The sequence below is a fragment of the Anomaloglossus baeobatrachus genome, chromosome 1, assembly GCF_048569485.1.
Source record: "Anomaloglossus baeobatrachus isolate aAnoBae1 chromosome 1, aAnoBae1.hap1, whole genome shotgun sequence".
NCBI lineage: Eukaryota > Metazoa > Chordata > Amphibia > Anura > Aromobatidae > Anomaloglossus > Anomaloglossus baeobatrachus.
The window spans coordinates 969,104,761-969,120,744 of NC_134353.1; the positions used below are offsets into that span (position 1 = coordinate 969,104,761).

Sequence of the window (15,984 nt, forward strand, 5' to 3'; positions counted from 1 at the left end):
AAGAAAACCTGTTGGAGTCTGCAAAAGACCTGAGACTGGGACGGAGATTTGTCTTCCAACAAGACAATGATCCCAAACATAAAGCAAAATCTACAATGTAATGCTTCACAAATAAACGTGTCCAGGTGTTAGAATGGCCAAGTCACCGTCCAGACCTGAACCCAATCGAGAACCTGTGGAAAGAGCTGAAAACTGCTGTTCACAAACGCCTCCATCCAACCTCACTCAGCTCCAGCTGTTTACAAAGGAAGAATGGGCGAGAATTTCACCTCTCCATGTGCAAAACTGATAGACACATACCCCAAGCGACTGCAGCTGTAATCGCAGCAAAAGGGGGCGCTACAAAGGATTCACTTACAGGGGATGAATAATATTGCACGCCACAATTTACAGTTATTTATTTATTATAAAAGTGTAAAATAAGCAATAAATTTCCTTCCTCTTCACAATTGTGTCACTTGTTGTAGATTCTTCACCAGAACATTCACATTTTATCTTTGTGAAGCCTGAAATGTGGGAAAAGGTTGAAAAATTCAAGGGGGCGAATACTTTCACAAGGCACTGAATATTATTGCCTTGTTTCTCATTAGCAGAGCTGCTCTGCCAGATCGGGGGACCATTATTAGTCTGAAATCTGCCTGTCTATATGTGCAGAGAATGTTCTACTGATGGAGCCTTACATTTAATTTACAAAATTTTAACTGAAGGAAGAATTCAAAAATATACCACATAGCAGTATTCAGTGACCGCCCGTCTCCTCCGTCCTCCGTCCTCAGTATTCAGTGACCGCCCGTCTCCTGCGTCCTCAGTATTCAGTGACCGCCCGTCTCCTCCGTCCTCAGTATTCAGTGACCGCCCGTCTCCTCCGTCCTTAGTATTCAGTGACCACTCGTTTCCTCCGTCCTCAGTATCTGCTGACCGCCCGTCTCCTCCATCCTCAGTATTCAGTGACCACTCGTCTCCTCTGTCCTCAGTATTCAGTGACCGCCCGTCTCCTCCATCCCCTATATTCAGTGACCACTCATCTCCTCTGTCCTCAGTATTCAGTGACCGCTCGTCTCCTCCATCCTCAGCATTCAGTGACCGCCCGTCTCCTCTGTATTCAGTGACCGCCCGTCTCCTCCATCCTCAGTATTCAGTGACCGCTCATTTCCTCAATCCTCAGTATTCAGTGACCGCCCGTCTCCTCCATCCTCCGTATTCAGTAACTTCCCATCACCTCCATCCTCAGTATTCGGTGACCACCCGTCTCCTCTGTCCTCAGTATTCAGTGACCGCTCATTTCCTCCATTCTCAGTATTTGGTGACCGCCCGTCTCCTCCATCCTCAGTATTCAGTGACCGCCCGTCTCCTCCGTCCTCAGTATTCAGTGATCGCTTGACGCCTCCATCCTCAGTATTCAATGACCGTCCATCGCCTATGTCCTCAGTGTTCTGTGACTACCTATGGCCTCCATCTTCAGTATTCAGTGACCGCCCGTCTCCTCCATCCTCAGTATTCAGTGACCGTCCATCGCCTATGTCCTCAGTGTTGTGTGACCGCCTGTCTCCTCCGTCTTCAGTATTCAGTGACCGCCCGTCTCCTCTGTCCTCAGTATTCAGTGACCGCCCATCTCCTCTGTCCTCAGTATTCAGTGACCGCCCATCTCCTCTGTCCTCAGTATTCAGTGACCGTCTATCGCCTATGTCCTCAGTGCTCTGTGACCACCTATGGCCTCCATCTTGAGTATTCAGTGACTGCCTATCGCCTCCATCATTTCTAATCACTTGTACACCGGTTATGGAAGAGCTCTGCAGGAGGTTGTTCCAAACATCTTGGAGAACTGAGCCCAGATCTTCTGTGTATGAGGCTCGTGTGGATCCCTCTGTCTCTTCGTCCCAGACAGACGTGATGATGTGATATGGGGGCTCTGTGGATCATCACCCTAAGGAATCCTTAATGACATTGGTTGGATGTTTGGGGTCGTTGTGTGGATGAAGAATATATTTGGAGCAGATCAGAAGGCTCTTGATGTTATTACATTATGGGTAAATATCTTTGATTTTTCAGCATTGCGGACACCATTAATCTTGATTTAATCTCCAATTCCATGTCCCGAAATGCAGCTACAAACCTGCAGGACCCTCCAGGGTACATCGCTGCTTCTGAAGACCCTCATCATTGTACCGCTCTGCAGACCTTCGGGAACAATTAGATTTTGTTACAGCCGAATATTTTACATTTAGACTGCAGTGTGGAGCACCTGCTGTCATGTTTCTGTCCCGCACGTCCTATGTTTTCATTCATCGTTGAGTAACTTGACCTTGTTTCTATGTCACAATTCTTCCATAAAGATGACTTCTGGTCAGATTTCTCCGTACAGTTGATGGCTGTAGCTGGGTCCACTGGTTGCTGCCAGTTCTGGGCTGATGGCACTGTGGCGCCCCTGACCTGGTCAGGCACCACTGAGTACTGCACCCATGCTGGGGACAGTACAAACAGGTAATCCAGAAGGCTGACCGAGGTGTGACTACACAGGCGCATAGTGATCAGGTCTCACACATGTACCTTTGAGAGGACCCCTGGGGATCCCAGGAGGGGGCAAAGCCTTCACCTCCACTTGAGGAGTGGAGGGGGCGAAGCCTCCATCTCCACTCAAGGGGTGTGGTAGAGAGCCTGGTTGCTAGGTGGCGTAGGCAAGAACAGGAGAGGAGGAGCAGTGAGCCGGTTTAGTGTGCAGTCCAGGGAGAGCAGACGTCAGGAGCAGACCCCTGGGGCTGTTGCAGTCTAACAGCGTCCGCGCAGTGACTACCGACGGGGGAGAACGGTCACCTGGTAGTGCTGCCCGAACCCCACACACAGCTAGAGAGAGAGCAGCGTAGTGGAAAGTACGGAGACTGTCAGGGAGTACCAGGCCCAAACGGGCGGCAGATCCCGGTGCGGGGATAGATCCACCTTTCCTTGCTAAACCTGCCGGTGTGGGGCCCTCAAAGCCCACGCCACAACACCCCAAAGGCCGCAGCCACGTAGCCACAGTTAGGGCCCATAGTTCACAGGAGGCAAGCAGCTGGAGTGATCTGGTCCAGGCGACAAGCAAACGGCAAACAAACGAGGGGAGCAGCTACTTCCCTGGGTGACCCCCATAGGGACTAAAAGTCGGGGTTACCACAAACCACAGAAGGGCTAAGGAAGGCGAGTCGGTAGCCACCCTCATCAGTCAGCCTGAAGGATACCTGGTTCCAGCCTGGTTCATCCCAGCTACGCCCGGGTTACTCACCCTGCCATCAACAGTGAGTAAAACCCCTGAAAGACATTCTGCTTGTGTTGAGTTATTCTGCGCCTTGTGGTTCTACACACCCACACGGGACCCTGGGGCATGCCTCACTCTCAGGAGGCTACTACAACTGACTGCACCTACCATCAGCCCCAGGCACCCCTAACTTGCAGTGGCGGTCCCCACTGACCGCAATTCTGAGAGTGGCGTCACGACAATCCTAGATAGAAGATTTCCTACCTGTGACAGGATCCAGCCGAGTGGAGTCCCTGAAGGTAATGCACCGACACAATACTTGCGGGGCTTCACATCTGGCGTCACGAACAGGATAAGGACTAGACCTGTTCAGACAGGTGACCATGTGCTTGGGCGGTCCGCTTGAAAAATTGGAAGCGCCGCCATATTGCCACCATGAAAAGCGCGCTGAAAAACAACAGCAGCCCGCGCTGGGAGAAGTTACCGCCCACGAAGAGGTGTGGCTACCCAGAGATCCCCTGAAGAGTCCTGACCTCGCAAGTGAAGAGAGCGGAGGCGTTCAGAGACGTCGGGACAGAAAGGGAGCCAGAAGCCTGCTGTTAAAAGAAGGAGACGCAGAGGAAATGGCGTCTGGATGCAGAGACCCAGAGCCAGGCTCCGCTGCCTGGTGGTATCAAGAGCTTGCCCAGTTCTGCGACCAACTGGAGGCCAGGGTTATACGGCAGATCAGCGAGGGACGCACGGAGCTTCTGGAGATGGCTGCAGCGGTTCAGGCCTACGAGAGGAGAGCCACGCGACGAGTGCCAGACCGGGCGGCAACGACTCAGACCCCGATGATGCTACCGATGGGTGAGTCCTGTGTCGCCACTGCCGGTGCGAGTGCCCCGACCCCTGCTGCCGTGCCCGCGATCCCTGGAGAGATGCCCGGCGCGGCGACGCTGAACCAGGCCGCAGCCACGCCAGGTGCGGCCCGCCAAGCCCAGGCCGCCGCAGCGATGCCCTGCCCGGCCCGCAAAGATTCGGCTGCCACCGCAACCCTCCTCCACGCCGCAGGTGCGACGCTGACCCAGGCCGCCGCCATGCTAGGCCCGGCCCGCCAAAACCCCACCGCAGCAGCGACACTCGTCCGCGCCGCAAGTGAGGCGCTGAACCAGGCCGCAGCCACGTCAGGTGCGGCCCGCCAAGCCCAGATCGCTGCAGCGACGCCCAGCCCGGCCTGCACAGATCCCATCGCAGCTGCGACGCCAATTCAGGCCGCCGCAGCGATGCCCTGCCCGGCCCGCCAAGAACCGGCCACAGTAGCGATGCCCGCTAAGACTCCAGCTGCGACCCTGATTGAGACGGCGACAGCGACGCTGGTCCAGGCCGCCGCCATGCAGGGCGCGGCCCGCCAAGACCAGGCCGCCGCCATGTCAGGCGCGGCCCGCCAAGACCAGGCCGTCGCCATGTCAGGCGCGGCCCGCCAAGACAAGACTGTACCACTGTTTACCCCGGCCTGCAAGGCCAGAGCAGACACCGCTCCCCAGTCCAAGGAAGTCCCTGCTAGGAAGTCCCTGCTGGGGGAGGACCCCGAATACTGGAAGCTGAAGGCTGACCTAGAGGCCCAGTTCCCACAGGAGATGGTGGACCGGTATCTGCTCCCTCCGTACACCCCCAGGAAGACTCCGGCAATATCCACGCCAAAAAGTCCACCGCCCTGGCCAGCTGATGAACACCCATCCCCAGCGCTGCCACAACAGGAGTGCTCAGAAGAACTAAGGGGGAGAGGAGGACAGAAGGCTGAGGAGCTGACCCCGGAGCCATCAGCAGTGGATCCATGCCCAGAGCCAGAGATGTTGCCATATTCCCGCTGGGATGAAGAGAGCCCGACACCCTCCGCTGAGGAAGATTTGTCCAGAAACCTCACCTGGGAGCCTGCAAGCAGTGAAGTAGCAACCCAGCAGAATCCAGCCCGCAAGACACGGCGCCGCAGCAGAACAAAGTTTTCCCCTGCACAGCAATCTCCGGATAGAAAAGATGAAGTCACGGCCAGAGACTTAGAGGAAAAGCGGTCCTTGAGAAGAGCCAAATCCCAGGTCAGAGGCCCACTTTGTCGTGGAATTGTAGAGGAATTTAGTTTAAAATCTGGATACGGTTTCATAGTTGCACCTGGCATGAAAGAAGGTATCTTTGTAAACAGAAGGGACGTTAGAGCCCATTTGCCTAGAGGACATCCAGGAAGAAATCTACAGATGGGAGATTCAGTGGAATTCACCATGCACCAAGGAGAAAGAGGATGGTATGCATTGGATGTTACACCGTGTCCCAGAAATCCCTACAGTGAACCTGCTGTCTCAACAGAAAAAGAAACAGATACAGAAGAAGAAGGAAAAGACAGAGATGGAGAAAGCAACAGGTGCCGCAGCCCTACAGGCCCAAGCCCTGGTGAGGAGGAATCTATGTAAAGTAAAGAAAGAAGTACAGAAGTTACCAGTTTGACAAGTTTTGAAAAGTTTTGCAACGTTAATGTTTAAGAAATGCGCCCACATGAACTAATGTGAGAAACCCATGAACCTTAAGGCTATGAACTGGCTATAGCCACAAACTCTCGCAGTGTACATAGTTACCCCAGAGGTACCACCACTAGAGCCAGCCTGTTTAGGGGCCTGGCTCGCCTGCAACCAGGGAGCACGCCTGTTTATGGGGCCTGGCTCACCTGCAACCAGAGAGCATGCCTGTTTATGGGGCCTGGCTCTCCACCACAAAGAGGGTACCTGGTCAGCACCAACTGTGAAGGCCGCCTCTGTATCCTGCCAGAAGTGGCTGAAGGCGCGGCTTCACCAGGCCAGGTATGCCCTGAAGACCACCAGCCCATGAAAGCCGCCTCTACATCCTGCCAGAAGTGGCTGAAGGCGCGGCCAACGGGAGAGGAAGATTGGAGGAAAGGTCTGGGGAAGTGGATGGCCCAGACCTGGTTACCAAAAGAAACCGGTGACCTGCCTCCTGAAAGGGTTTTGGGTGGGTTAACGGACTTGTGGGTGGAGGGTGGTGATGTATGGTACCTGGTGGTTTTAAAAGTTTTACCATGTTTTAATGTTTTATGCATTTTAAAATGTTGTCTTGCAGCCCGAGGACGTGCTGGTGATAACTAAGGGGGAATGTGGCGCCCCTGACCTGGTCAGGCACCACTGAGTACTGCACCCATGCTGGGGACAGTACAAACAGGTAATCCAGAAGGCTGACCGAGGTGTGACTACACAGGCGCATAGTAATCAGGTCTCACACATGTACCTTTGAGAGGACCCCTGGGGATCCCAGGAGGGGGCAAAGCCTTCACCTCCACTTGAGGAGTGGAGGGGGCGAAGCCTCCATCTCCACTCAAGGGGTGTGGTAGAGAGCCTGGTTGCTAGGTGGCGTAGGCAAGAACAGGAGAGGAGGAGCAGTGAGCCGGTTTAGTGTGCAGTCCAGGGAGAGCAGACGTCAGGAGCAGACCCCTGGGGCTGTTGCAGTCTAACAGCGTCCGCGCAGTGACTACCGACGGGGGAGAACGGTCACCTGGTAGTGCTGCCCGAACCCCACACACAGCTAGAGAGAGAGCAGCGTAGTGGAAAGTACGGAGACTGTCAGGGAGTACCAGGCCCAAACGGGCGGCAGATCCCGGTGCGGGGATAGATCCACCTTTCCTTGCTAAACCTGCCGGTGTGGGGCCCTCAAAGTCCACGCCACAACACCCCAAAGGCCGCAGCCACGTAGCCACAGTTAGGGCCCATAGTTCACAGGAGGCAAGCAGCTGGAGTGATCTGGTCCAGGCGACAAGCAAACGGCAAACAAACGAGGGGAGCAGCTACTTCCCTGGGTGACCCCCATAGGGACTAAAAGTCGGGGTTACCACAAACCACAGAAGGGCTAAGGAAGGCGAGTCGGTAGCCACCCTCATCAGTCAGCCTGAAGGATACCTGGTTCCAGCCTGGTTCATCCCAGCTACGCCCGGGTTACTCACCCTGCCATCAACAGTGAGTAAAACCCCTGAAAGACATTCTGCTTGTGTTGAGTTATTCTGCGCCTTGTGGTTCTACACACCCACACGGGACCCTGGGGCATGCCTCACTCTCAGGAGGCTACTACAACTGACTGCACCTACCATCAGCCCCAGGCACCCCTAACTTGCAGTGGCGGTCCCCACTGACCGCAATTCTGAGAGTGGCGTCACGACAATCCTAGATAGAAGATTTCCTACCTGTGACAGGATCCAGCCGAGTGGAGTCCCTGAAGGTAATGCACCGACACAATACTTGCGGGGCTTCACAGCACAGCTGGGCATCTACCAATTTCTAAGTACCATGATGCTGCGCTAAGCTTCCTTGGCTGACCCCTGCATCTACCGTTATCAACGCTGCCCATTTCTTGGTGCCTCTTCACCAAAGCTTGAAATCACAGCCCGTTGTGAGAGCTTTCCCTGGTGGAGACCTCGCTGATGCAGTATACCTACCTTGTGTCGTGATGCTGCGCTCAGTCCTGTGACATGAACTTGTCTTCCACAACTTCATCTTTGCAGCACATCGCACCCTTTAGATAATGACTGTTTCCACCTTCATATGAAAACCTGGATCATTATCTCCTGTTCTGTATATTCGGTTCCTCATAGGCTGGACTATAATCCCATAAAATCCCGAAGTGGCAAGTGACCGAAAAGAACTGATGGAAGCAACAGGTGGTCACAGAAAAATGAGGGGATTTTGATCTTTTCTTCTCAATCACTTTATATTTTTTTAATTATTAAGTTTATTTCTATCATTCCAATTGAATCCTTAACAAAGCAGAGCGCTGTAATGACTGCTTCCTCTTACTGGACATCATTTTTTCCGCACCTGCCTAACACCTCTGCACAGTCCTGTATATATGTGTGTATTGTGATGGGGTTAACAGCACATAAACCTCTTCAGTAATATAAAACAGAGTCTCTTCTGGCCTAAAGAAACATACACCCACTTCACAGATTGTCTCAATTATGATACGCTCGGTCTGATTTGGATACGCTTCTCAGAAGTATCCCACACAGTTTACAGGCCGTTTTACTTGCTTCCCATCAGAAGTATCCCAGTGGAGCGAACTCACTGTCCCTGGTCCGCATACACTGTCTTCTGCATGAGGATCTTTCCTAGAAGCATAGCAACTTTCTGGCACTGACCATGTGGCAAACAAACAATCTCCATCTTAACACATGACACACACCAATAGACGGAGGTATGTGGATGGTCAGACCCGCCTGTCTCTCCAACTATCCATAAAACCTGCCCCCGGTGTGCCCCAAGAAGACCTATCACACTACAAGTACCAGAACGGACATCCAGGTTTACATCACTTTTGTAATACATATCTGCCGATTATTTATTTATTAATATGTATGTGTATATATATATATATATATATATATATATATATATATATATATATATTATACAGACACACACACGGTGAGGAGAATACTCTGCCGATGTTTCAAGTTTTCCCACCTACACAGAATGGGAATGTCTGTAATTTTGGAGTACTATGTAAACCCAGGTATATCACACACATCATATCACGGCCCCCTGAAGAAGATCACAAAACGTGCGTGTCGGGGCACATTACACTGTTCGGTTAACCCGCTATGGGTGAGTGTGAGATGTCCGTTCTATATCTATTATTGCAAATGAATTGTTCATAATCACTATATTTATTATTATGCATGACTAGGCTCTATTGTTACTTGGGACCTTTCCTGCCATTCAGTGTCATTTAATGATTTCCAGGTCCTTAATTAATCCCATAAGATAAAAGAAAAAAGGGGGGCGCGCTCCTGTGTAAAATCCAATGCTAAAAATTTTTTTTACAAGCAGTGTGATGGACACACTCACCTGATCCTGTTGTACATCAGGTACAACACTGGGGAACAGCCGAAGGGAAATACAGGGTGTACCACTATGGCATCAGCGGGGATCTCGTCCTCTTAAGCCCGCAAGATTTCCAGCCCGGGCGGCCGCTCACGCGATCGATAACCCACGTGGAGAGCTCAGCCGCCAGAGCAGCGTTAGGCTGCAGCTCCTCCTCTGGGATGGACGGACCCGTAGACACGATGCCAGTGACTCACCGGCCCTTCAGAAGCGTAGATGGATTCAGGCAAATCTTAGATTAGCTGCAGCAGCCCCGTGAACTCCAGCAAGGAGATGAGAGATTTGAGGATAATGAAAAAAACACGGTATCGGCTGCGCTGCTAGGAAAGTTCATAGAGATGATGGTATTATTTCAGAAGTTTTTATTTGCAAAAATATATGCCACAACGCGTTTCGGGGATAAAAATTCCCCCTTCCTCAGGTAGCCTACCAGGTTGGCTACCTGAGGAAGGGGGAATTATTATCCCCGAAACGCGTTGTGGCATATATTTTTGCAAATAAAAACTTCTGAAATAATACCATCATCTCTATGAACTTTCCTAGCAGCGCAGCCGATACCGTGTTTTTTTCATTATCCTCAAATTAATTAATCCCATGAAATATTTGCATATAATCTTTGATTATTAACAAGATCTTACAGGGCTATCACTCACTCTATGGAGGTTTCAATCCAGTTTTTGTTCTGGGGATTCTTTTGTACACCTGACTTGTATATTAAATCAAAAAAGTCCGTGGAGCCTCTGTTAGGAGTCTCAACACAGAAACCAGCCAGATATCCCTCCGGGAAGGGCCCAGCCAAGGGGTGGCCCTTTTTAGGAGACCTCCATAACCACCATATTAAGTGGCCCTTTTAGTCAATATCCAACTTTTTGACAAGTTTAAAGATATGACAAGGGAAATACCTAGGCCAGGTATCCATCCACAGACAGCTGTTTCGGGGGATTGCCCCTCATCAGTGTGGAGTAGGATTCTGGCCAGGTAGGAGCAATGCCTAGTAGACCAACAAGACAAAACAATCACTGATCTCGGGGAGACCAGCCAGAGAAAACACTGCCAGCAGCCAACAAAGGCGCTCAAGACAGTGAAATCCTAGGTACATTGCCCCCTGGGAAATATGCAAATCAAAAAAGTCCGTGGAGCCTCTGTTAGCAGTCTCAACATAGAAACCAGCCAGATGTCCCTCTGAGACTTGTATATTGTTATAAATTATTTGCTAATTTTACATTACCTCTTGCTGTAAGATTTCTAATAATACAACTTTTTTCTATTTCTTGCAATGAGGTTTTTTGTGATCTGGTTATTATTAAGTCTTTCATGGCTTTGACTACTCTGGCCCCTTGTCCTCCCTGCATAGTAAATTCAGCATTTGGGGTGTAGTCCTTTGATTTATTTTGTTATTATGGTCTCCTTATCTGGCCTAATTTGTTTGAAATATGTATATATAAATAAATAATTGTGTATGTATGTGTGTGTGTGTGTGTGTATATGTATGTATGTATGTGTATATATATATATATATATGTGTATATGTATGTATGTATATATATAATATATATATATATATATATAATGTATGTGTGTATATATATATATAATGTATGTGTGTATATATGTATATATATATAATGTATGTGTGTATATATATATATATATATATATATATATATATATATATATATATATATATATATATAAAATATAGAAATTCCAGCCGCACACTGTGAAAAACCAAACTAAATTCTACCTTATACAAGGTTGCCGTGAAGGGGCGCTGGGCTGGTGTTGTAATGACCATTATAATATTCTAAATACCTCCATTTATGTATAAGGTAGAATTTATTTTGTTTTTTTACAGTGCGGCTGGAATTTTTTTCTCATATTTATACACCATCCAGATACGCACCTGTTCACATTGTAAAGGTGCTGCCAGTACAGTTTGAAGTCAGATTAGTACCAGCGTGGGAAACCAGCAAGGGAACCCCTGTTTCATTCTGTTTTTTTCTAATATATATATATATATATATATATATATATATATATATATATATATATATAATATGGATGTATGTATGTGTATATACAGTTAGGTCCAGAAATATTTGGACAGTGACACAAGTTTTGTTATTTTAGCTGTTTACAAAAACATGTTCAGAAATACAATTCTATATATAATATGGGCTGAAAGTGCACACTCCCAGCTGCAATATGAGAGTTTTCACATCCAAATCGGAGAAAGGGTTTAGGAATCATAGCTCTGTAATGCATAGCCTCCTCTTTTTCAAGGGACCAAAAGTAATTGGACAAGGGACTCTAAGGGCTGCAATTAACTCTGAAGGCGTCTCCCTTGTTAACCTGTAATCAATGAAGTAGTTAAAAGGTCTGGGGTTGATTACAGGTGTGTGGTTTTGCATTTGGAAGCTGTTGCTGTGACCAGACAACATGCGGTCTAAGGAACTCTCAATTGAGGTGAAGCAGAACATCCTGAGGCTGAAAAAAAAAAAAAATCCATCAGAGAGATAGCAGACATGCTTGGAGTAGCAAAATCAACAGTCAGGTACATTCTGAGAAAAAAGGAATTGACTGGTGAGCTTGGGAACTCAAAAAGGCCTGGGCGTCCACGGATGACAACAGTGGTGGATGATCGCCGCATACTTTCTTTGGTGAAGAAGAACCCGTTCACAACATCAACTGAAGTCCAGAACACTCTCAGTGAAGTAGGTGTATCTGTCTCTAAGTCACCAGTAAAGAGAAGACTCCATGAAAGTAAATACAAAGGGTTCACATCTAGATGCAAACCATTCATCAATTCCAAAAATAGACAGGCCAGAGTTAAATTTGCTGAAAAACACCTCATGAAGCCAGCTCAGTTCTGGAAAAGTATTCTATGGACAGATGAGACCAAGATCAACCTGTACCAGAATGATGGGAAGAAAAAAGTTTGGAGAAGAAAGGGAACGGCACATGATCCAAGGCACACCACATCCTCTGTAAAACATGGTGGAGGCAACGTGATGGCATGGGCATGCATGGCTTTCAATGGCACTGGGTCACTTGTGTTTATTGATGACATAACAGCAGACAAGAGTAGCCGGATGAATTCTGAAGTGTACCGGGATATACTTTCAGCCCAGATTCAGCCAAATGCCGCAAAGTTGATCGGACGGCGCTTCATAGTACAGATGGACAATGACCCCAAGCATACAGCCAAAGCTACCCAGGAGTTCATGAGTGCAAAAAAGTGGAACATTCTGCAATGGCCAAGTCAATCACCAGATCTTAACCCAATTGAGCATGCATTTCACTTGCTCAAATCCAGACTTAAGACGGAAAGACCCACAAACAAGCAAAACCTGAAGGCTGCGGCTGTAAAGGCCTGGCAAAGCATTAAGAAGGAGGAAACCCAGCGTTTGGTGATGTCCATGGGTTCCAGACTTAAGGCAGTGATTGCCTCCAAAGGATTTGCAACAAAATATTGAAAATAAAAATATTTTTTTTGGGTTTGGTTTATTTGTCCAATTACTTTTGACCTCCTAAAATGTGGAGTGTTTGTAAAGAAATGTGACAATTGCTACAATTTCTATCAGATATTTTTGTTCAAACCTTCAAATTAAACGTTACAATCTGCACTTGAATTCTGTTGTAGAGGTTTCATTTCAAATCCAATGTGGTGGCATGCAGAGCCCAACTCACCAAAATTGTGTCACTGGCCAAATATTTCTGGACCTAACTGTATATACATACATACATACATACATACATAGTGGGGAGAATACGTATTTGATCCTCTGTCGATATTCCAAGTTTTTCCACCTACACAGGATGGGGATGTCTAATTTTTAAAATAAAAAACACAGAAAATCCCATTTTATTACATGAAATAAGTATTTGATACAATAGAAAAGCAGAACTGAATATTTGGTAGAATCCTTTGTTTGCAGTTACAGAGGTTGGACGTTTCCGGTAGTTCTTGACCAGGTTTGCACACACTGCAGCAGGGATTTTGGCGACTCCGCAATACAGATCTTTTCCAGATCTTTCAGGTCACTCCTCCATACAGATCTTCTCCAGATATTTCAGGTCACTCCTCCATACAGATCTATTCCAGATCTTTCAGGTCACTCCTCCATACAGATCTTCTCCAGATCTTTCAGGTTTCAGGGCTGTCACTGGTCAACATTGAGTTTCAGCTCCTCCAACAATTTTCTATTGGGTTCAGGTCTGGAGACTGTCTTAGCCACTCCTTAGTTGCCCTGGCTGTGTTGTTCGGAGCATTGTCATGCTGGAAGACCCAGCTATGACCCTTCTTCAATGATCTTACTGATGGTAGGAGGTTGTTGGCCAAAATCTCACGATACATGACCCCATCCATCCTCCCTTCAATATGGTGCAGTGATCCTGTCCCCTTTTTTAGCAGAGTGTCTTCAAAGACATCCACTGTGCTCTTGGACTTTTATCCGAAACTGTGTCCAAGGCCAAATAATAACTTTCTCCCTCATCCATTTGTTCTTATTGGCCACTTCGAGCCTTCTAGGAGCTGGGGCGTAGATGTAGGGAGAGAGGACAACATTATAGAGATATATTTAAGTGTTGAGTGCAATGTCTGATATATACACAGAAGGCCATGGTTTCAGTCACTGGGTCTGGTATATAGAAGTTGAAGGTCACATATTCCATCACAATCCAATACAGTGTGTGTTTCCCACAGATGGATCCACGAGAAGAAATCCCCCAGAGAGATGTCCCCGTCCTCGGTGTCCCCAGCACTGTCCAGAGGAGAAGCACAATGTCCCGGAGACTCCTCAGGTAGATGGCGCTGAGCCCTGGACCGGATCTGTATATGGGGGACATTTCTGCTCCTGCGGTCATAGGTGTCATAGATATTGGTGATTTCTCATGGTGATCTTCTCCTGTATTGTACTAATGTATATTTCAGTGGGAAGACAAATATTTTCCATCGAATATTAAACTAGAGGATGAAGAAGAAAAAGAGAGGACGAGAGAGAATCCAAGTACGAGAGACGGGAAGGAGGAAACTCCGGCAGGTATGTTACAGTAAACTTATAAAATGAATTTGGCGGTTTCTTGATTTGTTTCCACCATAGTGTCTGAGTCGGGCTGGATGTGTCATTTCTCTGAGTCACGTAGAGGGCCGGATATGAGGGATCTGGGAACTCACTGCAAAATCCTCTATAAGGTGTTCTGTGGACCCCGGCAATACACGAGACTTCACCAGAGAACTGTCAATCAAAAAGGCTTTGTAATACCACAATTTCTGTATGACGATAATCAGCATCCAAATTTTACTTAAAGGGGTTGTTCAATACTTTTCCATTGATGGCCTATCCTCCTGTGCCCCTCATGATTGACATGGAACGGTTCAGCCGGTTAAGTAGGACTTTAGATAAAGTTCGGCTTGGGACCCGGACTTGACCTAAACCCCAATGGAAGTCATTAATTGGGCAGTTTGACCCTCCACCCACAGGCATCTAGCTATAAACAGATCACTTCCAGGGGCGGGTGGTAGAGTTTTTCCATTTTTTTTCCTTTGGCGCACACTACATCCAATCACGCTGTGGTTAACCCCAGTTTGTGCTGTTCAAACACTGCAAGTGGCTCACACAGGGCTGAGCACCAAGCATACCTGAGCACAGCGATGCTCATACAAGTGGTCAGCATACGTCAAGCACCCGAACACCGAACCCAAACTCTGTTTGTTTGGTTTTTGTAAAGTCTGTGTTCAGTACGAACACTGAACCTCGGGTTTACTCATCTCAAGTACCTACACGTCATCGTTTGGGAGCCCCTATCTGACTATGACGTATAGGTACGTCAAATGTTGTGAAGGGGTTAAAGTCTAAAAAAGTCGCAGTGGCGGGAGTGAAAATTGCAAGATTTCAATTTTTTTTTTATTTACTGGTTTCACAAATAAAATCTTAAAATATGAACAAAAATATGGGTACAGTGTTTAATGTAATTATAACAATCCTAACAAAAATGATTATTCAAGGATACAAATTGTATAAAAAAACCCCTACAATTCAGAAATGAAATAGTATCATAAACTGTAAAAGGAAAAAGTGCGAGAAACATTAGTGACTTTATTATTTTTTTCATATTCTCTAACTCCCTTAAAATAAAAAAAATCTAAAAGCTAAAAAATAAATATTGAGCCAAAGAAACAGAAAAATATTAAATCTACGTCTTTTTAAAGAATAGAAAAAAACTGTCCCATCTAAATTTGTCACTTAAAGAAACAACAAAGAAAAGTTGAAAAATATATAAGAAAATGTCTTTGTGTATTTTTACAATTGTGATGAAAAATAAAAAGATAAGTTCAACATCTTTGTGTCTTATGAGCTTTTCAATTTCATTTTCTTATTTTATTTCTTATTTTTTTGCTGGACGTAGATCCAAATCTTATCCTTTTTGTCACTGATACATTGTAATGTGCTAAACAATGTGTTATAAGGCTGAAGTCACACATGCAGTTTTTTTCTGGGAGTTTGAATACACTTTTTTGAGTAGAAGTTTGGATTGGATTGAAAAGAATGGTGCGTACAATTCCTTCACTCAGGATCCACTTCTGGCTTTGGGTCAAAAAAACTGCAAGTCTGACGCCATCGAAAATGACGATTGTTTGTTCACAATAATAAGAATTTTATATCTCTCCTCCTGTACCAGTCTGTTTTTGTAATGTTCATGATTGTTGTACTTGTCTTTATGTCTACCCTTTTCACTTGTAAAGTGCCATGGAATAAAGAGAGAGAGTGAGACAGAGTCAGACAGGGAAAGAGATAGACTGACAAGGAATGAGACAGACCGACAGAGATAGCGACAGACAGA

The 15,984-nt window shown here is 47.1% G+C and overlaps 1 pseudogene; it reads left to right on the plus strand.

Moving 5' to 3' along the window:
• LOC142264639 (uncharacterized) overlaps window positions 1-15,984 on the plus strand; it is a 238,957-nt pseudogene that overhangs the window by 84,374 nt on the left and 138,599 nt on the right.